The 27613-nt window shown below is 36.6% G+C and overlaps 1 protein-coding gene across 13 annotated transcripts in view; it reads right to left on the bottom strand.

Moving 5' to 3' along the window:
* Positions 1-27613, bottom strand: part of Ncoa2 (nuclear receptor coactivator 2) — a 259997-nt gene that overhangs the window by 108573 nt on the left and 123811 nt on the right. The window contains exon 1 of one of the 13 annotated variants that reach the window (XM_078017046.1): positions 14589-14979. The exons of the other annotated variants lie outside the window; for them this stretch is intronic. The gene's annotated coding sequence lies outside the window, so the exon portion shown is untranslated. Of the gene's footprint in view, positions 1-14588; positions 14980-27613 lie in introns of those variants that run through there. 13 annotated transcript variants of the gene reach the window in all.

The raw sequence follows: 27613 nt of genomic DNA, 5'->3' as shown, positions 1-27613 counted from the left end.
TAAAAATGCTTCATTAATTTGAAGATTATGGCATGACATTGTTTTAAAATTTAAACTGATCTGGTAATTGAACATCTTAGAAATGTTTGTAGCACTGCATTTTTTACTGATTGAAGAATATTGAGTCTAGGTATACTATAAATAGAGTTAAGTCCGTTAGGCATTTGATATAATGCTGGTAAGGAGTTAAAAGCAGAATGTGAGGTCTACTGGTGGTTCCCAAATTTGGCCACTAATGAAACACCAGAGCTTTTAAAAAATGCAGATTTCTGGGCTGGAGTTGTGGCTCAGCGAGAGCGCGCTTGCCTCGCACTGGATTCAATCCTCAACTCCACATAAAAATAAATAAACAAAATAAAGATATTGTGCCTGTGTATAACTAAAAAAATATTTTTTTAAAAAATGCAGATTTCTGGCCAATCTGGTGGTTTATGCCTGCTGACCCAGCACTCTGGGGGGTTGACCTGAACCCAGGAGCTCAAGGCTACTCTGGATGACACACTGAGACTCCATCACAAAAAACAACCCCCCCCCCCACACACATACACTTCACACTTCCTGACTCCACCCCACTAACGCAGAATCCCCTCAGGAAGGACCCCAGGGCACCAGCTGAAGCTGCAGTGCAATGATAGGGAGAGCAACATTGGAACTACAGGGCTGTATGGCAAGAGAAAACGAAGAGTGGAATATGTTAGTGGAATAACATTCTTGCTGTCAACAGATTATTTATCTTTTTTGGCTCTTCTGACAGGTCACTACTTCTTCTACAGTCCAAATCCACAGAAGCTGCTATTTCTCTCATTATACAGACAGCGGGCCACTCTCTCCTTCCTCAGAGCATCACTCTATTTAGAAGAGCCCCTATATAAACATCTCTCTCCTCTGAAAATACCTTTCTCTACTCATGCAATAGGACACCGATATATCCCTGTCTGTCTCTGAAATTCACCAACATTTACCCTCTATATTTAACTAAAGCTTTTAGCATCTGATGAGTTCTTCCTCTCTGGTCCAAATTTTGTCTTCATCGTGAGTGATTTTGGAGACCACGCAGACGAGCTAAATATTACCCATATCTCTCTATTCCAATTAACTTTCCCTCCACTTCACTTCACTCAGGCTGCCTATTATCACACCTTGAATCCTATTATTGCCCAGGTTTTTCCCACTTGAATGCCACTTTTTGCCCTCCACCTCCTAAGCAGAGTGGCTTTCCTACTGTCTTTCTCCACATAACTGGCCTTCAGTGCACAAAGAATCTAGTATCTTGCCCTTTTCACATCTCCTTTTCTTCACTCCTAGTGAATCACTTCTTGCCTCAGGACTCTCAATTCCCTTTCATACCTCTCAAGGAATACATTCTCCAAAACTTCATCCTAAGCTGTCTCCACTCCTAAAAGAGGGCAGCTGGGCACTGATGGAGAATATCACACAGCTGTAGGGCAAAGGGTCCCACAAACATTCCAAGACTTTTTTTTTTTTTTAGAGAGAAGAGAAGAGAAGAGAAGAATTTTTTTAATACTTATTTTTCAGTTTTCGGTGGACATAATAATATTTTTTATTTTATGTGGTGCTGAGGATCCAATCCAGCGCCCTGCGCATACCAGGTGAGTGCGTTACTGCTTGAGCCATATCCCCAGTCTCATTCCAAGACTTTTGAAACCGCCCGGGCTCATAGTCTTCTGGCAAACCCTGTGCTTTGTTCTCAGGTCAATTCCTTCTATATACCTCACCAAGTATTTCCAGTTTATACAACTTCAGCAAATGCCTATTCCATCTGATTTCCCTCAACTTGTGTTCCTCTTACCTAGAAAGAAATCTGCCTGTCTTCCACATGGCTCTGGTGTCTCTGAGGATGTGTAACCCTTCTTCCTATAAACATTAACCACTTCAAGCCATTTCTATTCCCCTCTCCACTTTCTCTGAGACCCTGCTGTAAAAGTTGTGGCTTCTAAGTCCCATGTTTTCAATTTCTTCCTATTTCCACCTGTACACAGATCCCTGGAGTCTGAATTTTCCAGCTACCATATGATCTTACCTTCACTTCCATACCTACCCAGAGAGTATAGGTCGGTAATACCATAAGTCAAACTCATCCCTTTCCCCTTACTCTACAATCCAAAACAAGTACCTTTCTCCATTAAATCTGCCTCTCTAGTCCTCATAACACACCAATGCCCAAACCTTCAGAAAATAAAGCACACGGTATGTGATACCAAACCCCTCCACTGTGCTAAAACATTCACCATCACATCCTGGCAAAGCCCCCCATGATTCCTCCCAGAATCTATCCCATGACACAGTATTCCACTGGTCTTCCTCTTAAACCATTTAACCTCTTTCCCATCTCTTTTATGGGATCTTCTTCCTCTGTGGAGTAACCCAGGCTTCACCTTGACCCAATACTCGTCAGTCAACTTTGTTTTTAAAATTATTTTTAATAAGTCAATTTAAGTATTTAAAAATATCTTTTAGTTGTAGATGGACACAATGCCTTTATTCATTTATTTGTATATGGTGCTGAGGATCAAACCCAGTGCTTTACACATGCAAGGCAAGCGCTCCACCACTGAGCTACAACCCCAGCCCCTGAAGTATAATTTAATGCTAGAAAATTCCTTTTAATGTATTTTAAAAGTGTTTTAATTTCTTCTCAGAGATGTGCAATCATCTCCCTAATTCCAGACATTTTCATCATTCCCAAAGGAAACCCCCATACTCATTATGCAATCGCTCCCCATTCCCTCCTCTCCCCAATCCCTGGGAGCCACCAATCTACTTTCCATCTCCATGGATGGCCTAATCTTGACATTTTATATAAGTATAATCATATAATGAGACCTTTTGTACCTAATTTGTTTTAATTAGCATAAGATTACCAATCAGGAGTACGATAGCATGCATGGATCAGTACTTCTTCCCTTCTCTAGTCAAATACTCTACTGTATGGATATACCACTTCTGTTTATCCATTACTCAGCTGATAAAGACATTTGGGTTATTTTTACTTTTTCACTATTATGGAATTGGTGTAGAAGTTTTACACAGATAAATGCTTGCAGTTCTCCTGGATACATACTAAGGAATGGAACTGGAATCATATTGGAACTCTATGGAACTTCCTGAAGATCTGCCAAACTGACTCTCAAAGCAGCTACACCATTTTATATTTCCACCAGCCATTAATAAGGGTTCCAATTTCTCTACATCTTTGCCCACATTAATTATTTTCCTTTTCTTATCATTGCCATCCCAGTGGTCTTGAAGTGGTACCTTATCAAGAGTTTTATTTGTATTTCCCTAATAATAATGATAACAAACATCTTTTCATGAACTAATTTGTCTATTATCTTCTATGGAGAAGTATCTACTGAAATCCTTTGCCTATTTTACAATGAGGTTCCCCAATGATTCTTAACACTGCTTTTGGGTTTATAAACCCCTCTGAGAATATGACCAAGTTAAAAAACCAAAACACACAGGTATAAAATAAGGCGTATAAATATCCTAACAAATCCCTAACTCATTTACACCATTTGTAGACCCTGCAGATGAAGCACCCTTGTTTTATATCTCAGCTTCCTGATCATGGCTGCATATTTAAAAATCATCTGGGGAGCTTTTTAAAAGTACAACACTACTATATGATCCATCAATTCTACTTCTAGGTATGCACTCAAAAGAATTAAAACAGGGTCACAGACAGACAATATGTACATCTATAATTCAAGCAGCATTATTTACAATAGCCAAAAGATGAAAACAACCCAAATACCCGTCAACACATGAATGAATAAATAGAATGTGAAGACACCCACAACAGTATGCTATTCAGCCTTAAAAAGGAATGAATCACTGATTCATGCAACAACATGGACAAACCATGAAATCCTAAGCGAAAGAAACCAGACACGAATGGCTATTTATTATGTTTCCAACTTATGTTAGGTATTTAGAATAGACAGATTCACAGAGACAGAAAGTAGAACAGAGATTACCAGGGCAGGGAGGGAGGGAATGGGGAGTTAATTGTTTGATGGATGAGTTTCTGTTTGGGATGATGAAACTGTAGAAATAGATAGCAACAACTATTGCACAATTTAGTGAATTATATATGTTACTGAATTACACACGGAAAAAGCATTAACATCATAAAATTATGATGTATAAATTTTACCATAATAAAAAATCAAAAAACCAACAAAAATTTAAATAAACATAATCAAGGCACTATCTAGATACATGTAACTCAAGAGATTTTAGATGTGTAGTTTAATCATCACTATTTCTCTTAAAAGCTTTCCAGGTAATTCTGATGTTTCAACATGACCAAGAACTGCCACTCTGTAGTCTCTTTGGTGGTGCCACCTGTCCCATTGTTTCCCAAAGTCCTTCTTTCCAGCCTTACCTCTCTAAGGTTCTATCTAAAAAGCTCTTTTAGCTTCCATCTAAAAAGCCAGCCGTCTGCTTGCAAACTGAGCTCATCCATTTCTTTTTCCCACCCCCAACACATTTCCTACCTGGAACACATTCTACTGAACACCCTCCTCAGACTTCTGTATTCTTCCCATTAAATCAATATTAAGGTAACTTTGTCCTCAAAATACTCTCAGGTCCCGGCCCTTGAGACCCTCCTAATCATTGCTGCTTCTACTTCAGGTCTTCATCATCTCTCACCTAGATTACCCAACATGTTTTCTTAAATCCAGACATTTTCCCTGCTGAAATCCCTCAGTGGACTCCACTCCCTCATAGGAAAGCCTATGCTTCCTCAAATGTCATAGAAGATGCCGTGCGATATGGTCCTTCTTCTATGTCCAGGCTTGTCCCCTGTCCTTTCTTGTTGGCCCAGTACCACAGACTGCACGGGTGCTCCTCCCCTACTACATGTTCTCTTTACCTCAGTTCTTTTGCTGGTCCTGTATAGAACAAGCCAAATGCCCCTTCTATTCTTGCTCATTTTTTAAGAACCTTGCTCATAAGATCCTAATGCCAAAGATTAAGTTGCCATCCTTTATCTTCAAAGTCTATCGATAACCACATTTATCATAATTATCTTCTGTATTTCTTTATCCCTATCAAATTTTAAATTCCTTTAAGAGAAGAAATTATACCCTCTTTCTGCTTTTTTTTTAAAATCCTAGACCCTTATCAGGAAGCCTGAAACGTAAGTACTTAATGTTCATGGTATAAATTTATAAATTGCTTTTACAAACAGCTATAGAGTTTACATCAAAAAAAGGTTGTTTTTTTTTATCGTTGATGCTCTAGAAGTAAACCTGTATTTAAAAATTTCACCTTCACAATTAACTCTATGAAATAATCATCACCGTCATTCCCTGAAACAGGAAACCCAAGAAACATGTGTATGGTCAACACGGTCCATAGGTGGTGGAAGCTGGATGCTGTCTGCCTTGAGGTGCGCACTCTTCCTTCATCAGCACATGGCCTTGTTCCCTGATGTGCTGCTTCTTGCTGTCTTCTTAATGCATGTGTCTCACTCCCTTGTAAATATTTCCTTTCAGCATTTTCCCCTATGATACTCTGGTATCTTTTAAAATTTAGGAAAGCATTAGTATGTTTATAGTTTTTAGTTTTCATAGCTAACATAAGTGTCACAAGGCCAAACGTAGAAGCTTGCAATGAAATAGAAACAATTTAACTGTATGAAGTTCTGATAAAGAAAAAAACAAGATGACATTCATTTGGTTGAAAATATCCAAGGGATTTTAGTTCATTGCAAGTTTAATATGATTTAATGAAATGACTTGATTCTAAAAATAAAATAAAATAAATTTACCCGTAGACAGCAAGAACAAAAGCGAAATTAAAATACTGTGATTCAGATAGAAATTATCAGATTCCATGTTGCTCCAGAAGATTCTAATAGGTTTATAGGGAATTTAATCAATGAATAAGTGTGTGTTTGTGTTTTAAACTATTTGGAGGAGAGGGAACATAAACAGGTCAGAAAATACCAGCTACGCTGAAAGAACCTGTCACAGAAAAGGGATGCCACACTGGCAAAATGTGCAATTTGAAAAACAGAGAACAAAACATGTTGAGTATCTTTTATCTGAAATGATTGGGAGAAGTAGAATTTCAGATTTTGGAGCTTTTTTGGATTTGGAATATCTACATAGACTTTTCCAGGTGAGTATACCCAATCCAAAAGCCCCTAATGCTCTAAAGTATTAGGGCATTTTGGATTTTCGGACTAGAGATAGATGTTCAACCTGTAATACAGCAGGTATTTGGTAGTTATTAAGCATTAGACACTGTATGAGGCACTACACTATTTTATTTAATTTTTGGGGTCCTATAAAGCTTATCTGCTCCCCCTTTTCAGGGAAGAAAACAGATTCAGAGACATTTACTGACCTGTCCAAAGTCTCAAGCTCCTAAGCTGTGATATGAGGCTTTAAACTAAGCTCTGACTGCAAATGTCATGCTTTGTCCACAATTCTTTATGCTTCCCAATAAAAGCCATTAAATAAATATCTCAAAATGGCACAATGGCACAAAAAGGAAATGGCCTAGGCAAAACATTTGAAAACTGTATGTCATCATCCTCCAAGTTTGTAGAATGTCCATCCCTAGAGATCTCTGGCTATAACATCATGAGAGGAATGGATAGCTGTCACCAGGATTGCCAGATATAAGGTCAGCATCAGAACATATAGCTAATTTCTGGCCCTCCAATATTAACTGAAACTCCACAAGAGGAACCAAAAGCTGATGACTCTCCAATGCTAAGAAATGAAGGAATCAGAGTTTTTGTTCTTTCTTCTCAGCATCGCCAAGGAAGTATAAATTTTCTTTTTTTCTGAATCTCTTTTTGAGTCAGTTTTGTGCTTTTATTCATTTCTAAGCCTGAGACTTATCTCAGTATCTCTACGTACTAACAGTAACCAACAGTGAATAAATATATAGTACAGTACTTGACTGAACCGCAAAATTTTACAGAACCTAGGTGGTTTGAACATTCTGAACAGGCCAACTGTAATCTCATGATCTCAACTGCATTCCCATTTATCTTTACATAAGTCCAGTGAAACATTGTTCTTCACATCTCACAATAACTGGGTTGATTTCTCTTTACTTGGTGTCTTCTTCTCACAATAATCCTGTATAAGAAACAATTTGGTACTTACGTCATCACCTTGCCATTCCCTAGCTAATCCTAGGTGCCTTGACAACATTTCCAACCAAGTACACAAGAAAATTACATCCCAGAATCTAACACCAATGGTGTTTGGGTTTCCTGGGCAATTAAAATAATCTGGAGGTGACAGATCAAACCAGGGAGGTCAAAAGGAACTTTTAAAGGGTCATTACAGAAATTCTACTTCAACTCTGCAGGTAAAAGCACATAATTCAACACTGATTGATTCTGATAAACATATATCCTGGCTTATTATCTAAATGAAAAGCTAAATTCTATCAAGAACCATGCATTAATTAAAAAAAAAAGAATCAGGGGAATTAGGTCAGTCTTCTCATTTTAGATGTGAAGAAACTGAGATCCAGAATCTCAGAAGAATCTTCTTGGTAAATATTATATAATGCCAGACGCTGCCATGCTCTGTTCTGAACTGAACAATCCGTGTCCATAGACCTTCCTAAGGATGTGTGAGCCACTGACCAACCAAGTCAGCCTTATCCAGTTCCTTACCTAGGAGACACCATCATGTTACTATGAGCTACTATTTCCCTGGTGCCAGTCAGGTCAGGCATTCCATGTACAGGCTGCCCTGTGACCTGAGGGGATCACTTGGTACAAAAGTTTTATCTGAAGACAATGGTAATTGCATGGGTGAAACACATTTTCAGTCTTTGAAATATATAACAGAGACTTATTCAGTGGGAAAGCAGCTTCCAGATACAGAGAAAAAAAACAAGATAATAAAGGTTCAAGGAACCACCAATAAGCCCAAGTTATGAGTCAGAGAAAAGATATGCAGCAAGAATGGAAGAGTTGGTTAGATAGCAGAAGAGAAGTGTAAAAGCAGATAAGGAAAGTGCCTTTGCCACCATAGTAGGCAAATATATGGTGGTTCTCCACCTTTCCCAGCAGAAAATCATCTCTCATGCAGTTTTTCCAGATTTCAATAGTTAGGCTATCACATAGATATGGAGGCTTTTGATCTTTTGATCTTTTATAGTCCAAGACCTACAACTATACCTTTTCCACTAAAGACAGATGCCCTACTAAGAACAGTAGCCCTTGTTCACTGTCTTTCCTAACTGGCTCCCAGGGCCACTGAACCTGTGTACAATAATGGGCTTTGAAGTCAACTTTTGCTTTCACCATGTACTATCTGTGAAACCTTTGGAAAGAGACTTTGCCTTTCTGAGCCTCAATTTCCATGTCTGCAATATTCAGAAATAATAGTTACTTCACATTTTATGCAAATTAAATGAGATAAAGTAAGGCTGGTATATAGAAACTGTCTCATAAAACTAAACTGCCTTTATTATTATTATTATCTAAAATACTTCTTCATTGTAAGTGCTACATAAGTAACACTTCCTGTTTCAGCAAGGAGACACTGTCTCCTCCTTCTGGCTCTTGAACTGTAAACAAGTATCCTTTTGGGCAGTCTATCTAGGGCCACATTTTTGTATTTTTGTGCTTTTTCTGTTAAAAATGGTTCTCAAATGTAGTACTGAAATGTTATGTAGTGTTATTTTTTTGGGGGGTGGGGCACTGAGGATTTAACCCAGAGGTGCTTAACCACTAAGCTGTATCCCTAGTCTTCTTTTATTTTTTAGTTTGAGACAGGATCTCAACTAAGTTACTTAGGGCCTTTCTAAATTGCTGAGGCTGGCCTCAAACTTGCAATCTTCCTGTCTCAGCCTCCTGAGTCACTGGGATTATAGGTGTGTGCTGCTGCCAGCATGTGTAGTGTTCTTAAGTGCAAGAAAGCTGTCATGCCTTACAAAGAAAATATGTTAGGTAAGCTTTGTTCAGGAGAGAGTTACAGTGCTAATGGCCATGAGTTCAATGTTAATGAAACAATGACATAAATAAAAATCTGCAATCAGAAATACAAATAAAGTTGTGTATTGATTGACTAGCTAAAATGTGGTAACCAGAGGCTCACAGGAACCTAGCCTGATTTTCCCCTTGGAACAACGGCTCAGTGTTTGCTAACTCAGAGTTTACCATGACTTTGTAGAACGTAACTATTGAGACTTACAAGAACAGATTGCAATGTATTATAGGTAGAACATGAAAATGGGGAACAATGTTTGGACCACGAAGGTGGAAGGGCAGACCCAAATTATGAAAGAGGTTTTTATGCCCTACCAAGTAATATGGACTCCTCTTGGATCCAAAACTGTATTCCACTTCCTGTTCCTTACTCTAGCACTGGTGTTGGCACAGACATATCATCTACAAGAAAAACTACTACTCAACGCTCTTTCCCTCTATGCACACCGTCCTTTCTGCTATGAGCAGTGCTGATGACAAAAGTATATTGTAAGTCACAACACAGTCCAAAGAAACAGGTGAATTTAGCTGAGTATGGTGGTACACATCTGTAATCCCAGTGACTTGGGAGGCTGAGGCAGGAGGATCTTAATTTCTAAGCCAGTCTCAGCAACTCGGCAATTAAGTGGGTTCAATGAAAGAAGGAAGGAAGAAAGGAAATAAAGAAAAAGAAAAATTAAATTCAGTAACATATTATATATTACCGAACATAATACTGTACGTCAAAATACTATCCTTTCAATATAATCAATATTTTAAAAAGTATCAATGAAATATTTCACCCTTTTGGGGTACTCTTAAAATCTAGTGTATTTTACACTTAATTCAAACCAGCCAATTTCAAATACTCCAAAGCCACCTGTGGCTAGTGGCTACCATCATTGGGCAGTAAAGACCTGGAGTATCTTGTGAGGTACTTGGGGAATCACCTTGCTGGCCTAATCTCAAGAATCAGCTCCATCCTCATTGTCTCTGCTAAGGGTTCCCTGGTCAATCTTCTCCCCATCCCCAGTGAGAGTCAGTCATTCTTTTCCTATTCTAGTGAAGCACAATGCAAAATCTTACAACGAAGAGTTGTTAAATGAGCAAGAGGATTTAAGTGTAAGAATGAAACCAAAACTATTATTTTTATATTTTAGAAATAAGCCAACACATAGGAGACTACAAAGGGACAAGTGATAAAGCTAAACCTACACTTCACTTTTCCACTCACTCTCAAGGATTCAATAACAAGAATTTAGTAGAGTAAAGACTTGTTTTCCATAAAGAATAACACCACTTAGGAGCAAGGACACTGTTTGAAAATGGCTTGTCCCCCCAAACTCATATTTAATGATGTTAGAAGGTAGAAACCAGAAATGATAACTGGAGGTAGACCCTTTGGAAAGTGATTGGGTTTATGTAAGGTCATTAGGGTAGCGGCCCAAAGACAGAATCCCAGTGACTTTATAAGAAGAAGGACAGAGACCAGACATACAGACAGACAAACACGTGCCCTCTGTTACTTGTCATGTGATGCTCTGTGCCACCGTGGGACTCTGCCAGCAAGAAAGTCTTCACCAGAAACCAAACAACAGAGTGGCCCAGCTTTGGGCTGCGTATTCCTTCTGAACCCTAAGTTATATATTTATAAATCTCTTAGCTTGCCTTAGGTATTTCATTACAATAACAAAAATTGACTAATACAACTGTAAATCATTAAAGTTTGACAAAGTACAAGGAATCCCCATCTGAAAGAAAGAATATACAGACAAGAACTCATCTCTAGGGAATCTGCATGGATGTAAAATGATTTACAACAAAGCTAAGTCAGTGATTTACTCTCCAATGTCTGAAAACAAGGATCTTAATTTGGATTCTCTGTGGTTTTTACACCTGAATGCTCCATCATAGCAATGCAGTGAGTAAAGGACCTTGGAAGCAGCAAGGTCTCCTTATGCCAAGAAAAAAAAGGAGAAGTAGCTAAGTAAGAAAATATGCAACATGTATCTCTCAGATCCCAAACTACAGACTGACTGGTCTTCTCCCATCCATCCCATTAATCTCGCAGCAACTCAGTCTTTCTCCTAATAATCTCTGCTACATCAGGTGAATGCTCTCCCTCATCATATATCCTTCCTCTGAAGTAGATTTATAAATTAACTGTGAGTTAATTTCCATGAACAAATGTTTCTTTTTAATGCAGATCAAACACACTTTAAACAATGCTTTACTCTTAATATATATGAAATAAAACAAATGAAATTCATTAAAAGTACAAACATTTAAGAACAAAATCACTTCAACTTTTACATAGTTCTTTCCTTGTCCCTATCTTCATCCTTACTTCCTTCTACAATAAATGAGCAACTGGAACTGAATTCAGAATACATAGTAATTTGGAGCCTAGACTCAGAAGGCAAATAAGCTGGGTTTGAATTCTGCTCTGCTTACCTGGCAGCTGTGTGAGCTTAAACAATTTACTTTACCTTTCTGTGTATTCACCTCCTCAAACTGTCAAATAAGTATAGGATACCACAACCACTATTGTTGTGAGGACTAAATGAATTAATACATGAGAGGTGCACACAATAGTGTTTGGTACACAAGTTTTACTACATAAAGTTCAGCTTTATGGTTAAAAAAAAAACAAAAACAAAAAACTCCTAGCATTTTATTGCTAATGTAACTTTCCTCAACAAAAGATGGGGGGCAGGGGAGTCCATAAAATTGTTAATAAGCAAATATAAAAATGAAATACAAGAATGAACACTTACTATTTATAATAAGGATGTAAAATTTGAAAAGTCCAATTAATAATTTTTAAAAAGTTCTTATTTGACAAAATTAAGATTTATCATTCATTTTGGTTGAAGTAAAAGGATTTATAAAAACATATTCATAAATATAAGCCTCATTTTATGCTTTTATGACCTTTTATTAATTTGAGTTGATATCTAAAATGATGAAGTCAAAGATCTAATTTGTATCTCAACATCTTTCTTCATCTGACTAGTGTTCTAAGAAGAAACAATTCAAAGTCAAGAACTGACTTTGCTGTATTAATGATCATTACATTAGGAGCTATAACCCTGCCTGTTAACTATGAACTTGGTGAAAAGTCATTTCTGCAACTAAAATGCACACCAGAAATGCCAAGTACTACCTCTCCTTGTCAAGACTACAGCATCTGTGAGAGAAACAGGCAAGCCAGCTTATCCCAAACCTCTTTCAACATTTCTGATGATTAAAAACTTAGAGTAAACCCTGTAAGTGGCACACTGGATCATTTTGCTGGCCATCACAGACTTTTCCAGTGGATGAACTTGATATTCCCTGGGCTTCCAAAGAATCATATAGTCCTTTAATCCTGCCTAAACCTTCCCCAGACGTGTACATTTTTTTTTTTTAAAAAGGTCATCTGAACATATTTCCCTGAGTTTGACAACACTGAATGCTAAGATCACCTTTAATTCCACCTTTTCTTATCCTATCTCCCCTACAAATTAAAAATTGCTCCAAAAAAACAAACCCTCCCAGCTTGACAAGATCAGACCCGATTATCATATTTGTGGTTAAGTGATGTGGTAGGAATTCTGAAGTGTAGCAGGATCTGCAAGCTAGTCATCTGGCTTGTTTAGACACTACCCTGACGTCAACACTTGTGTTTTTTAACTCTAATAATGCAATTGGGTGCTTTCTCACTCCCCAGCCTCCAAAAATAAAGGGCATTTTTTGGATAACACAGTATATTAATCAATTTATGAAAGTACTTTCAAATTATAAGGACTGATACTTATGTCCTAGAAGAATAACAATGCTACCAAGAACAAACTATTCTAGTTTTAGGAAACTGTAAATAAAATAAACATTTGTTACGATACAAAGAAAATATGAACTGGCACAGATGTAGCCCCGTTTTACCTAACATCTAAACCTGCTCGAATGAAAAGCCATGTACAAAGTCATAGGCACTCTCTGAATGGCCAGAAAAGCTTTATATAAAATTCCTTCAACCACTTGAAATTCACACAGAATTCAGGATAATGACCTTTGAAGCTGGATTCCAATGCCAGATATTAAGTTATCTCATTGAATTAACTCTCAAATTTGCCTGTATTTTCCCATTAATGTTTTACAGAGTGTCTAACAATGATGATGATGATGATAGATGCTCAATAAAACACCTTGAATTATTCCAAAATTCATGGGTCATTTTATATCAAGTAACACAATAAAAAGCAAAAACAAAGGAAAATAAGAAAGCCCAAACAATCTGACTTTGAAAGTTTTGCTATTCAAATTATTCAATACACCATGCTAGCTAGCACCTCTTGAGCTAAAATAGTTAAAATTAAATTAAAAATTCAGAGTGACAACAGCTACAGTTAATTGTTTATTTGAGCCAAGTTGTCTTTTTTACATGGGTAGACTAAGGTGCCAGTGGGATTTTTCTTTTTCTTTTTTAAAGAAAATCCCACTTAATAAGATTAATGATTTATTAAACTATATTGTACTAAGATATGGCTTGCAGAGAAGGAGACTCTCCTGCACTTAGTATAATTAAAAATTATGTTTGAATTGCTCTCATGATCTTCTGTTGGAAAAGACAGCAAAAATTAATTCTTTGTTTAACTGTCTATACATTGCATGAATAGCCTGATAGATTTCTTACCTCTTCCTATGTCAATTTCAAAAGGGAGCTGCATACAATATAGTGTAGTTTCAAAAATCATATGTGATTTGGAAACACCCTCTCCTCCTCCCAAGTTGAGCGTATTTGCTCTAGATGTTAAATGAAAAACATTAGTAAATTAATTACTTAGGTAAACATTGTATAATAAACCTTTTCAGATGAAGCTTATTATCTTTCACCAATCTCAGATTTTTAAGTACTGCACCTTCCAAGGTTAAGAGAAAGGTACAGACTGCTAAGAGAATTAATAGCATTAGCATGAGCAAAAGTGGGGAAGTACAGTCTGAAGATTAACTGAATGTTATTTACCAGCATAAAGATCAATCAAAGAAAGTTAGGTACTAAAAAAACAGCAGCAGCAGCAGCAAAAAAGAAAGAAAGAAAGAAAAAGAAAAAAGAATAAAAATGCATTCAATAAAGGCCTCAGCCAAAAAAAAAAAAAAATCCTCTATCACCTAATGAAAAATTAAATAATTTCAAATTCACTACAAAGGTCTTTTATAAGCTTGGAATTACAAAAGGATAGTGAAAAGTATAAACAGAGAGACACAAATGCAAACTTATTATATTTATCCCTTAATATTTAAGATTTGCATCCTAAAGACTTAAAAGATTCTTCCAAATTTAAGAAAATGCTTGCCAAAATATATATTAAAAACAGGCATGAAACTATATTTGGCCACATATAGAAACTGCAAGTAATCTTTAAACACAAAACAAACACAAAAGAAATAAGGACCACAGAATCAATTTGGGTTACATTGTATCTATTTGTTCCTCAGAACATTATCACTATCTGGTTGTCATGCTCAATCCTCCCCTTCCACAACCTTACAAACACATCCAATCCACAAGCAAACAGAATTCCAAGAACATTACCAAATATTAAGTCAGAGCACTTCTGAAACACACCTTGTAATTGTCCACAGCCTCTGCAGTTCAAATCAGAGCTCAGCAGGTCTCTTTATCTTCACCAGTGATGTAAATACAAATACCATACATCACTCTTCAAAACAAAACAAAACAAAACAAAAAAAAAACCCCACAATTAGCAGTAAATGTATTGCCTCAGAGATAAATCTCCTCTATTAACCCAAACCCACATTACGTCTTGATGTAAACCTAAGCACATGCTGAGCACCCCGCTGCTCATCTCCTCTATGGTTCCGTTTTACGATAGCTGACAAACTAGCCACACAAATCCTTTTTTAGCTGCTGATCAGACAGATCCCCCTTTGACAATCCAGCATGGTGGAACACTCGAAAATTCTTCCTGCTTCTATTCTGTTGCTTGCTCTAAAAACCGGTTTCCTTTTCATTGAGATAATAGCCTTTTCTGCAGTCACATGACTCAGAAGCTACATTAGCAGAGCTTTATGATAATAGACTGAGTAAGCCTCTACTCCCTTCTGCTATTAAGGGGATGTCTTCTCTCTCTCTCTCTCTCTCTCTCTCTCTCTCTCTCTCTCTCTCTCTCTCTCTCTCTCTCACACACACACACACACAGTCTCAGACTCAGTCTCTCTCTCTCATACATGCACGTGCATGCAATGTACATATGCACTCATACACATATCCCAAATCACTTACTCTTTGTGGCATGCTTATAATACATAAAAGGAACAGCCTAAAATGAAAATACAATTTCTAGAGCTGCTAAAAATAACTGCTCAAAACAAACATTCTGACACACAGTCATCCTTTTACTACATGCAGCACACTGGCCGTAGATACTTCCTATGAACAGCAGTACAAAGTGGGACAGTCAGAAGGAAACATGTACTCCCTTGTTCTCTTTTGAGCTTTGCCCCCAATGATATAAATCTGACAAATCTGGCATAATGAACACTTTGTAGACATTATAGCTATACTCACATATTGGGAATTAATTATATAAATAAAACACATGAAAACATACTTTTTAACACTAAAATGCACTCTTACTAGGAATATATTCTGATTAAGTAATATATAAATTGTTCTAAGAAGAAAAGTACTCCCATTGCCAAAAGAATCTTTAAAAGAAAATTCAGAACATCCTTGGAATCTGGTCAATTTGATCTATTTCTGAAAATCAACTTTCAAAACATATTTGGAAACACCAGCACAGAGCCCAACATAGTGGTTGCTACCTAATTTTGTCTAAACATCCCTAAGTAACAGGTGGATGGACTAGACAATGAGACAACAGCAGACTACGTTACATGTCTATTTCACCTTTGGTTATAGTTTGTTTCATTTATTCATTACTTTCTTGATTGACCCATATTTATATATATTTATGGAGCACAACATGAGATTTTGGTTCATGTATACATTGTGTAATAACCAAATTAGGGTAATTAGCATATCCTTGCTTCATATTAAAAACTGTTTTTATGCCACCAGGCAAGCAATTTGGGGATGGAGTTATATTAAATATAAGAGTTCTAGGCTGTTGAAGGTGGAGAAAATGACAGGGTAAGGAGCTACCCCCCAAAGAAAACCACACTGACACACACACAACAGGAAGAATGCTGTACATAGTGAGACTCAAAGATAAGATTTTAATCTGAAGTCAACACATTAATTTAAACTACATTTCACATTTCTCAGTAATAACTAGTTTTTCAACTCAAAAAACGGAAGACATATTTTTAACACATATTTTTAAGTTTTAACCATGGTGTAACACATAAAATTTACCATCTTAAACCATTTTTATGTTTCTAGTTCAGTAATGTTAAGTTGTACAGCCAATCTCCTGAACTTTTCATCCCACAAAACTGAAACTCTTTACCTCTTAAACAACTAACTTCACATTTCCCCTCCCCTCAACCCCTGGCAACCACCATTCTGCTTTCTGTTTCTATGAATTTGACTATGTAGATACTCCTATATGTGAAATCAGAGAGCATTTGTCTTTTTGTGTAGATATTTCAACAAATTATTATTATTTTAATACCAGGAGATCAAGAAAGCTTTCATCTCACAAAATCATTTTACATAAACTACATTATTCCTAAGTAAACTAAGCCAACACAATATTCTCTAAAACAAAAACAAAAACAGGAATTGTTACAAAACAACTAAACAGAAGGGATTATTAGCATTATCACATAAAACTTACCTACCTAAAAATCTGAAATTTTTTAGAACCCAAAGAATTTGACAATTTTAATTTGGAAACTTTTAGTTTAATTCTATTAAGCTCTTAACATATAAAAAACTGAGGTAGGATGGAGTAGGTGTTTACTAATTCTCTTTAAGTCACTGAAAGCAACCTTGGCTGCTCTGGAAGACCACTCTACCAACTGAGAGCCTGAAATTATTAGCACTGTGTGTCAGGGTATATAGATTTTTCATAAGGAAATACCTAAGCTAAAAAATTGAATTAGGAAATAAAATATTTTAGGGACCAAAATAAATAAATAATGTGAAATGCCAGCCCATGGCAACAACTCATAATACAAGGCAAAGCAAAATTCAGAGTTTTAGAAGATAATTATTAAAGAAACTTTAAATATCATAATGATTTTAACAGCCACCTAAATATTTTAATTATATGCTTAAAACCTAAAATTAATGATCAGCTAGCATACCATAAAATTAACGCAGTGGACAGTCGGTATGAGAGAAAACTTTTTAAAAGACTGGCATAAAAAGTGCACAGACAGTGAAAATATGTCCAAATCTATCCAAATGTGTCCTTTTTCTGTTCACAGGGTCATGAAATCTTTGGTGATCTTATAGATTATTTCCATACAGGGAGTCTGAATTCACAAACACTTGAAACCCACATGTCCTTTATTAACCACAATGGAGCTTTTACAAACTATTTCTTAGTCAGACTGCAGACAATAACAAAATGCTATAAATTTCCCTGATCAATAGAAGTAAGAAAATGTCTCCTGCCAAACACATCTAAGAAAATCTCTTGATCCAGATTCTGTGCTTACACTTCAAGATGTATTGATGTTAGCAAATCTGTCCCTCTGTCATGTTTTCTGCTGGCATGCCCAAATTGGTAAAATTGCCTAACTTTCCTCCTGAGTACAGAGTAGCTACAGCAGATTTTATCGTTAGCAATTTTTAGACTTTTTTCCTCACCAAGGCGGTAGTGTTTATGAGGGAATTAATTTGTAAAGTTGTTTCTAGCTTTAACATTTTATGATGGTTGTTATATATAATCAAGGTTCATTTCTTAATCCAAAAGTCTGGTGAGAGGTAAAACAAGGATTTAATAGAATAATGTTTTAGTTTCTAAGGTGAGGTACAATTCATAGTGCAATATACAGATCTTAGGAGTAAAGTTCAAGAGTTGAGGCAAATCAACATAGCTATGGAATCCACATTCCTACCAAGATGTAAAACTTTCACCACTGCATGCGGTTCTCTCGGTGCCCATTCTTGGGTAATCTCTACTTCCTCATCCTGCCAACAAACACTATATTCCGATTTTCTATTACCACAGATATGTTTTACATTTTCTAGAACTTCAAATAAATAGAATCACACAGTAAATACTCTTTTGACCTGACTTCTTTCAGCATATAGTTTCTCAGATTCATCCACATTATTATTATACATTACTAATTTGTTCCTTTTTATTGCTAAGGGCATTCCATTGTATGAATATGCCACATTTTTTTAAAATCCATTGTCCTGATGATGAACATTTTGTGCTGTTTCCAGTTGACACTGGTGGTAAACAGAAATATAAAATGGTCCTTCAACATTCTCCATTCCCTGATTTACAAATTCTGCATAATTCCCAAGACTATACAGTTTTATACCAAAGGCTGATTCATTCTTTATGGCACAACTGACTTTAAGATCAGGGTACTACAGGGGTGGCTATGAACTAACTACAAGGGCTTCCTCTGATGGTGTCTTAGAATAGTTAGGTTCCTCAACAGTAGAGCATAAACACCTAAAGGCAGGGATCACCACCTCCATTTCCCTCCCCACCCTCAATATTCTTACAGTATATATCCTAGTGTCTTTATATCATGTGATCAAAATATTTTTTTTCTTAAAAAAGTGATTACATAGAAATGTGAAAAAAAAATGCTTTTGAAGAGGCCACTTTACAGAGAGGAAAAAACATGGCCGTAGAATTAGACTTTAGTTTAAATCCATGTACTGAACCTATGAAGCTTAATTAAGTCATTCAACCTCTCTGAATCTTGGGTTCCTTATCTGTAAAGTTGGTGGGGAGGATGCCTATACTACAGTGTTACTGTGAAGACTCTCAGTTATATGTAAAGCAACTAGCCCAGTGCATGGCATATGAGGTCATCAATTGATGATAGCCATTATCAGTTCTCAGTCTGATGTGACATTAGGCAAAAACAAGAGAAACAATATCTGTACTCCACAAATGCAAGGAGGAAATGAAAGACAATATGTAAGATAATTATACTTGGGTTAAGTTGGCTAAGCCTATAGATCACTTTCATTTGCATTTCCAAGCTTTTAGTAATGTTGTTTTCATAATTTAAAAATACAGCAGAATGTTAACAACTTCTTAAGCTCGGTAGAGGGTATATGGGGGATTTTTACTAGTCTCAATTTTTATAATACAAATATCAAAAATTAAATTGAGTCTACTATACCAAAATATGGAATTCTTTAATCTACAAAGTTTTTTATATACTGTGACCACGTATTTATTCATATGATTAAACATCAGAAAAATTCTGAAGGTGACATGTTTAATAAGTTGCAGAGTGTGGACAAACTTTTAAGTAATTTGTAGTATCAATTTATAACCCTATTAAGAACTGAAATTCTGCCACGCACAGTGGTGCATACCTGTAATCCCAGCAGCTCAGGAGGGCGAGGCAGGAGAATCACAAGTTCAAAGCCAGCCTCACAATGGTGAGGCACTAAGCAACTCAGTGAGACCTTGTCTCTAAATAAAATAAAAAATAGGGGTGAGGGGCTGGGGATGTGGCTCAAGCGGTAGCGCGCTCGCCTGGCATCTCTCTCTCTCTCTCTTTAAAAAAAGAAAATAGAGGTGAGGATGTGGCTCAGTGGCCAAGTACCCCCTAAGTTCAATCCCCAGTGCCAAAAAAAAAAAAAAAGGACTTGAAATTCTATGTTTTAGCTCAATATTAAATTTTAAAAACCTATTATAAAACATGGAATAATTAATGTATGTTAAGTATATTTCCAAATGCAATAAAGGATAAGTTTTGAAAAAGTAAGATAACAAGGTAAAAAATAATAATGCCCATTTGCATTTGCTGCTTCCAACAGGCCTAAATCTGCACAGAATTGGTACTCAGGACTTAACCTCCTTCCTCCATAGGAGAGCCAAGAAAGACCTATCTTTGAATAGTCTGCCTGTAGATCATTCCTATATTAACTAGAGAATTCAGGCTTTCAATGAGCCTTAGAAAGGGACCAACTGTACTAAGCTAGCAAATTTTGCTATTTTGTTGGGTTATTTCTAGTAAAAGGCTATGCAAACAGCAGTACGTAAATGTCTATGATACTACAGGAGTCAATTATACCTACACAAAAGAGGGCTGAGGAGGACTACAGAGTACAATCACTTCTAAATACAACTCTGCCAAGTTACTACTTCATCAAATGAAGTAAAGCACAAATAGCATACTACCTTCCATCTCAGAATTTGTACTTTATCCATCGACTTCAGAGACTTCAAACTATACCATCGTATTCTTCCCAATTAGTGCATATGTAAACACTCTAAAGTAAGTCACCTTTAAAAGGTACGTTCAGTCTTTGAAGTCACTGGAATATTACTAGGTTAAAAACTGAAATTAAGTGATCTGTTAGCCAGAATTAATAAGTATCTTAGTGGTCTAATAGACCTTAAACTTTGTATACTTTGGGCTTCTGAAAATGACAAAAGCCCAGAGATGAATGTAAACCACAAAAATATGATTCATTGTTAATCCAGTCCTCTAAGATTGGCATTATTCCCTAGAAAGTCCGTGTCAGCTTCTATGGCCAAAAAGAATCTTGTGGTTAAAAAGAAGGTGAGAGCCATCTAGTCATGGGACTCTCAAAGTCATCCATTTCTTATTCCCAGACCTGGCTAACTCCAAGGTCCCAAATAAAACTTTTCAAATGCCTAGCTTTGGAATGATTTACATATTAATTAAGGCGAAGACCTCCCAAATGTCACGGGAAAATCAAAAAATACCAAAGGTGAGAACAGATCACACTGCATCTTTGAACCATGAGTATCAATGTGTCACAGACAGAATGGAAGAAATGCCATAGATCCTTCCGAGTGTCTAGCTGATGCCTCAGTAACCTGGCTGTCCTAAACTTGTATGGTTAACAGACTTAGTTACCTCTTCTGACTCTGCTGCTCTTCATTTCCCCTGTGCATTAACTTCTCTGAATACAGCCAAGAGAAAGCAATAGACACCCACTGAAGACTATAGAAAGAGCCTGGCTCACTTTCTTCTATGTAACACAAAGGAGCACAAGATAGGTCATGGTTAGTATTAAGGCTCTTATGTCCCTTCTTGCCAATCTCTTTAACAAAGAAAGGACTTCAAGTTTTCTTTTATTCATAAATTTGGCCAAATAGAATTGTCAAGTTAGACCAAAAGCTATTCTTTGTAGAGATGCTATATTCAGAGGCAAATAATTATTCATCTATTCCAATTTCCACAGGCACGAGAGGCACTTATGACAAAAGGTGCTAAGGAACATGTGTTTTACGTTTGTCTACAACACTGCATCCTACAGCACATTACTACTTCTCAGTACCCCGAGCCAATTCTGACTCAACTTCAAGTGTCACTTGTTAAATGCTTTTGAATCAGGTTGAATTTCTTTCACCTTCCCCTCACCTTCTTTTGCTTTCTCCTTATTCTCTTCTTCATCTAAAAATATAGGTAAGATTATTTATCCTTGTTATGGTAGTAATAATTAGAATTATAGCAGCAAGTAAGAGAAAAGGGGCAAATATCATTAGCAGAAAAAAATAAATCTTTAAAATCCCATAAGTCATAATTTATAATAATGGAAAAGTATTTTTGATAACTAACCTGATGTATTTTGGTTCTTTTTCTTTATTTTTTAATTTTTTAAGCTCTAAGTTAACTAATTTCATTGAACACATATTCAGTATCAATAACATGTAAGGCACTAAGTCTTCAGGACAAAATCTCTAATCTCCAGGGACCTATAACCAAAGAGGGCAAAAAGAAAAGCAGGCAAAACTTATAAAATATGATCAGAAACGCCACAGTAGAAATGTATCAAAACTGATATTAGAGTTAGTTAGAAAAATTCAGAAGCTATTGCAATAATGAGAACTGATGAGATTATATATATCTAAACTTAAAAAGCTAATGACAGCCTGGAAATAAACCCTCACACATATAGCCAAGTGACTTTTAACAAGGGTGCTATGTCTAATAGTGGGGAAAGGGCAGTTCTTTGAAGGATAACAATATCCTTATACATACAAATAGTGATATTGGATCCTTCACTTACATAAACAAAAACTAACTCAAAATGATTCAAAGTCCTAAACATAAGGTCTAAAACTCTTGCAAAAAAGCACAGGGGGGAAGCTTCATGATACTGAATTTAGTAACGATTTCTTGGACATGACCAAAAGCACAGGCAACAAAAGGAAAAGTAAGTTGGCCTTCACCAAAATTAAAAATCTCTGGCATCAAAGGATACTATCAACACAGTGAAAAGGAAACCCACAGAATGGGAGAAAATATTTGCAAATTATGTTTTATAATTGATTGGTATCCATAATATGTATAAAAAAAACTTCTACAATTTGACAATAAAAACAAAGAACCCGGGGGATAGGAAGGGCAGCAGAATAGAATAGACATTATGATTGCTGTATGTATATAGATGACTCTATGACCAGTGTGATTCTGCAATCTTTACAATTAGAAAAATGAGAAATTATACCCCAATGATTCAAATGTATGAATTGCCAAGATCACTGTAATATCATGAATAGCTAATAAAAAAAAACCATAATGGTAACTAACTTAAAAAAAAAAAAAAGAACTTGAGAGAGAAAAAATTGGCATGGGATTTTGAACAAACATTTCTCCCAAGAAATGTCAGTATCACTAATCATTAGGGAAATGCAAATCAAAACCACAATAAGATATCATCTCATACCCCTAAGAATGACTACTATCAAAAAACTAGAAAATGACAAGTAAGGTGAAGATGTAGAGAAATTGGAACCCTGTGTATTTGTGTATTGCTGGTAGCATGTAAAATAGTTGGTGAAGCCACTAAAGAAAATGGCATGATTATTTTTCAAAACTTATGGCACCACTCTGGGTATGTCCCCAAAATAATTCAAGCAGGAAGATGAATATGTTCACAGCTGCATTATTTATTCATAATAGCCAAAATGTAGAAGCACCCAAATGTCTGATGAGTGGATTAAAAAAATGTCATATGTACATGCAATGGGATATTATTCAGCTGTTAAAAAAAAAAAAAAGGAAATTTGGGCAAATGTTACAACATGGATGAACCATTAGGACATTATGCTATCTGACTTTATGCTACGTATAACAAACCAGTAACAAAAAGACAAATGTTGTATGCTTCCTCTTATATAAGATACCCTGAGTAGTCAAATTCATAGAGGTGGAAATTAGAATGGTGGTTGCCTACCACTGTGGGGAAGAGGAATGCAGAGTCAGGGTTAAAGGACAGAGTTTTGGGGAAGATGAAAATGTGGTGGGGATGGATGTCGGTGTGGCTGTGTGACAATGTGAATGTGCTTAAGGCAGCAGAGCTATACATTAAAAAATGGCTGAAATGGTAATATTCTATTATGTACGTTTTATCACGTTTAAGAAGTCTAATATAAACATTCCTTAGTTAGAAAATGTCAAAAATGTCCTCTTATTCCAAGCTTGACTTACATTTTCAACATTCTTACTACTGCCTCAATGGAAGTGTTCCTTTTTAGCTGCCAAAATAGGGAAACTTTAATCTTTGATTTATAAGAGCAAAACAGAAGAAAAGAAATATCTTTGGACTTCAGCAGTTAGACTCGGGATTTACTCGTAGCCTTTAGGAAGAGAAACAAAAGGATGATACATAAGACTGTTCCACAATGATTATAGCCTCCTAGTCCGTAACAGTCACCTGCTGTGTGCCCAAGTTTCAAGTGACTCATGTTAATCTATCAGTAGTTTAAGAAATGGAAACATCCCAGAGATTAGGAGACTTGCTGCTGGACTTTAAAACTGAAGAACAGAATCATGTATCAAATAAGCCAGAAAAATCCATAAAAAGATAAGAGAATAATGTATTCATTTCAGAAGAGAAGGAAGAATAATTTAAATATTTTTTAAAGCAAGTACTGAAAAGCAAACATGAGCAATTTTTTACAGAACTCAAGCTAATACATGATTCTGAATCTAGATTTTACTTTGGAATAAAGTAACACACATACACTAATTCAGAGACAAAAGTAAGCAGTCACAAAATAAGACTCTTGGTCTCTCAAGGCTGAGCCCCATTGTGGAAGCCATCAAGCTGGGCAAATGCACATCGCATATGCTGTAGTTACCGCGTCTCCCCTCGCACAGCTGACTTTGCTAATTAATCACTTCGGAGCCTGTATGTGGCCTCTTCAGTGCTCCTCAACACAGCACTCCAGGCAATCACTATAAGCAATAGGAGCTGGCGCAGAGCCGAAGCCTGCTTGCCATGCCAGCACAGGGTGAGTGGGAGAGAAATTTGGGGTGGCCATGAATCACACAGAAAATATCCACTAAGACCTCTGGTACTGAAAAGAGGATGTCACCACACACACACAAGTATGTGCAGATTTACTGTTATGAAATCTGCTAATGTGAAGCAGCTACTTCTCTAAGCTTGTTTTAGACATGAATATTCAGTCAAGTCCTTGGTGATGTAATCAGCTCCACGGTTCTTTATATTACATATAGAGTTTTTGTGCTTGATAGGACTGAAGATTTGAGGGGCACAATTAGGGAGATATTCTTAAGAGTTTTGTTAGAAAAATAGTTTGCTAGCAAAGAAAACTGTCTGCAGCCAGAAAGGAAGGTGTCCAGATTGGCTAACTACCCACCCTCCGTCCCTCCAATTTTGCTGCATCCCTTCAGATTTCTACTCATGCTATATTCCCAACCATTCCCAGAGTCTAGCAGGCAGAATAGCGGGACAGGGAAATGGGGGTAGGCTTGCAAATGACAAAAGATTTTTTTCAGACAAGATCTAAACCAGCCTGCCACTGCTAGTAAAAGGATACTGACGAGAAGGCAGGGTGAAGGGTAGCTATTTTTTTTTTTTTCCTGTACAAAGAAAACTCAAGACCACAACTACTTTATCCAGTCACATCAAACTTTAAAGGGTTGTGTCATCTTTTTGTTGTTTTATTTTTTACCCTTAAAGATGGCCAATTTCAATAGAAAGAAGCACCATTCTTTATGTCATCCTTCTCAGATTACATCAGGTTAAAACCATTTAAGACTAAAGAGGGAAAAAAGCAATAAGATGTTATTTCATAATGTTTTAAACCTTTATTTTATTTATTTATTTTTATGTGGTGTTGAGGATTGAACCCAGGGTCTCGCATGTGCTCTACCGCTGAGCCACAACCCCAACCCCTTATAATTCTTTTAAATTGCTCACATTTGCTATTCTGTTCTGTTGACTGATACATTTTTTTTCTTACCAATGGTATGAAATTGGTACTATTATTTCTCTCAGTTTACAAATAAGGAAACTGAGGCACAATAAGGTCATGTCGAGCTGGTAAAGACATAAGGATCTGAATTTATGTATTCTGGTCCAGAGTCTCTGCTCTTGGCCACTGCACAAAAAGCACAGAGCACACCAGAGCATGCCTGTAATCCCAGCTGTTTGGGAGGCTAAGGCAGGAGGATTGCAAGTTCAAAGCCAGCCTTCAGGAACTCAGTAAGGCCCTAGGTAACTTAGTGAGATCCTGTCTCAAAAAGGGGGGGTGGTGCTGGGGATGTGGCTCAGCAGTTTAGCACCTCTGGGTTCAATCCCTAGTATCATTTAAAAAAGAAAAAAAAAAAACAAGGTGGTGGTTTTATTAATTTCAAATGTATGGGATAGGCCAGCTATGTGCTGTGTGTGTAGTTTCTCATTGGTTTCTTCCAAATACCAAATGAGATCAATCTTCCCCTTTTAGAAATGAAAAAACTGAGGCTCAGCAAAGTTTTAAGTAACTTACTGAAGGTTACACAACAAAAGGATTGCAAACATCAGGTATTTCTTGGGTGCGAACACAGTGCCGGTCACTCTTATAAACATTATCCCTTTAGTGCTCCCAACAGCCCCATGACCCAGGTACTGATTTTACAGCTAAGTAAAATAAGGCTTACAGAGAGGTTTGGTATTTTAATTAGGGTCCAATTAGTAAGAACAGAAATTCAAACTCAAAACAATTGAATCCCAAATCTCTGGTTTTCCCCTTCTGATATTTCTGTGAGTAAAATTGGTATCTCAACTACAATTTGCCAAGGCATTGTTTGGGGATTACAAAGAGGATTCATTTCCATTTAACAAGCTTATATTATACTGAGAGAGAATAACTATTAGAATCACTATCATGTCCACGTATTTAATCATCAACTATTCCGTGAGGTCCTTAGTATGTGTGGGACACTGAACTATTCTAAGCAAGGATGTAGCATGGAACCAATGAGATAGATTAACAAAAACAAAACAACAACAAAAAACTCCAAAACTCTGCCTTCCCATCCTAACAACCTTGAGAGAGATAATATATAAGATAAACAAGAGAAAGTATACAGCAGCACTAGGAAGAAAAAGCAGCCTATAGGAGGATTAGAAATCAAGACAGATTGTGGTCATTTCCTGCTCTTTGCCAGACCATGAGTCAAGCAGCATGCTTCCAGTCACCTGCGAACACAAACTGGCCCCTTGCCTTTCTAAATATGTGATAGACCCCCACTGAGAACCAGAGGGAGACCACAGTTTCTTACCATTCTCTCAGGCAGTAAACAATCTATCTGGCTTCTATTGGAACAATTTAATGTTGTCCTTTGGCTTCAGTGACAGCACAATATCTTGACTCCCCTCCTACCTCCTGACTTTGGTTTGGGTCCACTGCTCCTGGCAACCTTGGTTATAATTGGTTCCTGATGTGGGAAAAGGAAACCAAGGATACCCTCATTGCAGTTGCTTGAATCATAGCCCACATTGGGGCATGTCTGGGACTGCTGCAGGAGGAGTACAAAGGCAGAAGCCCTCATACCACCAGGTTCATGCTTTCAAGGCCTCTTGATAAAAATATGCAACTTTTTAAACAGGTTTAAAAGCACATTCAAGTTTGGGGACAATTTCTTGAAGGAATCCTTGCTTTTCTTCTCATTATAATGCTACTCCTTGAAATCTTATCTGTTGATGCAGTGCCAATGATCCTATCCATGTAAATGAGACCCAATTTACACATTCAGCTTCAAGATAATCACCTTAGCTTCAGTACCCAATTTCAACCTCTCATGGATCTCTCCCTAGATGTGTCCAAAATACAACTCTGCACTTTTCTGAGGGACTCCTTCTTACTGTTTCTACTACTTCTCATTTCATTAGTAGCCCAGAAAGGGGGAAAACAAAAACAAAAACAAAAGCCTTTTCTCTTAATCTTCAAAAATCAATCAATTTCTGAGATCTTCGGAATCCACTTTTGCAGATGCTTTTGATCACATCACGTTCTTTCCAATTTCTATAGATTTACTTCTTCAGTGGCTTCGCGCATCACTTTTCCCCATGACAAGTCTCTCCATTAACTCATTATAGCTACAATCAGTAGCAAATTATTAATGCCACCATTCCAGGTATTTACCATGGGGATGGAAATTACCATAGAATACTGATTTAAGAATAAGAATTAAGTGTGATATTATGTTAAACATCAATCATAATTCGTAACACATAAGACG

This window comes from Ictidomys tridecemlineatus, chromosome 7, assembly GCF_052094955.1.
Source record: "Ictidomys tridecemlineatus isolate mIctTri1 chromosome 7, mIctTri1.hap1, whole genome shotgun sequence".
Classification (NCBI taxonomy): domain Eukaryota; kingdom Metazoa; phylum Chordata; class Mammalia; order Rodentia; family Sciuridae; genus Ictidomys; species Ictidomys tridecemlineatus.
This window is presented reverse-complemented; position numbering and strand designations above follow the sequence as displayed.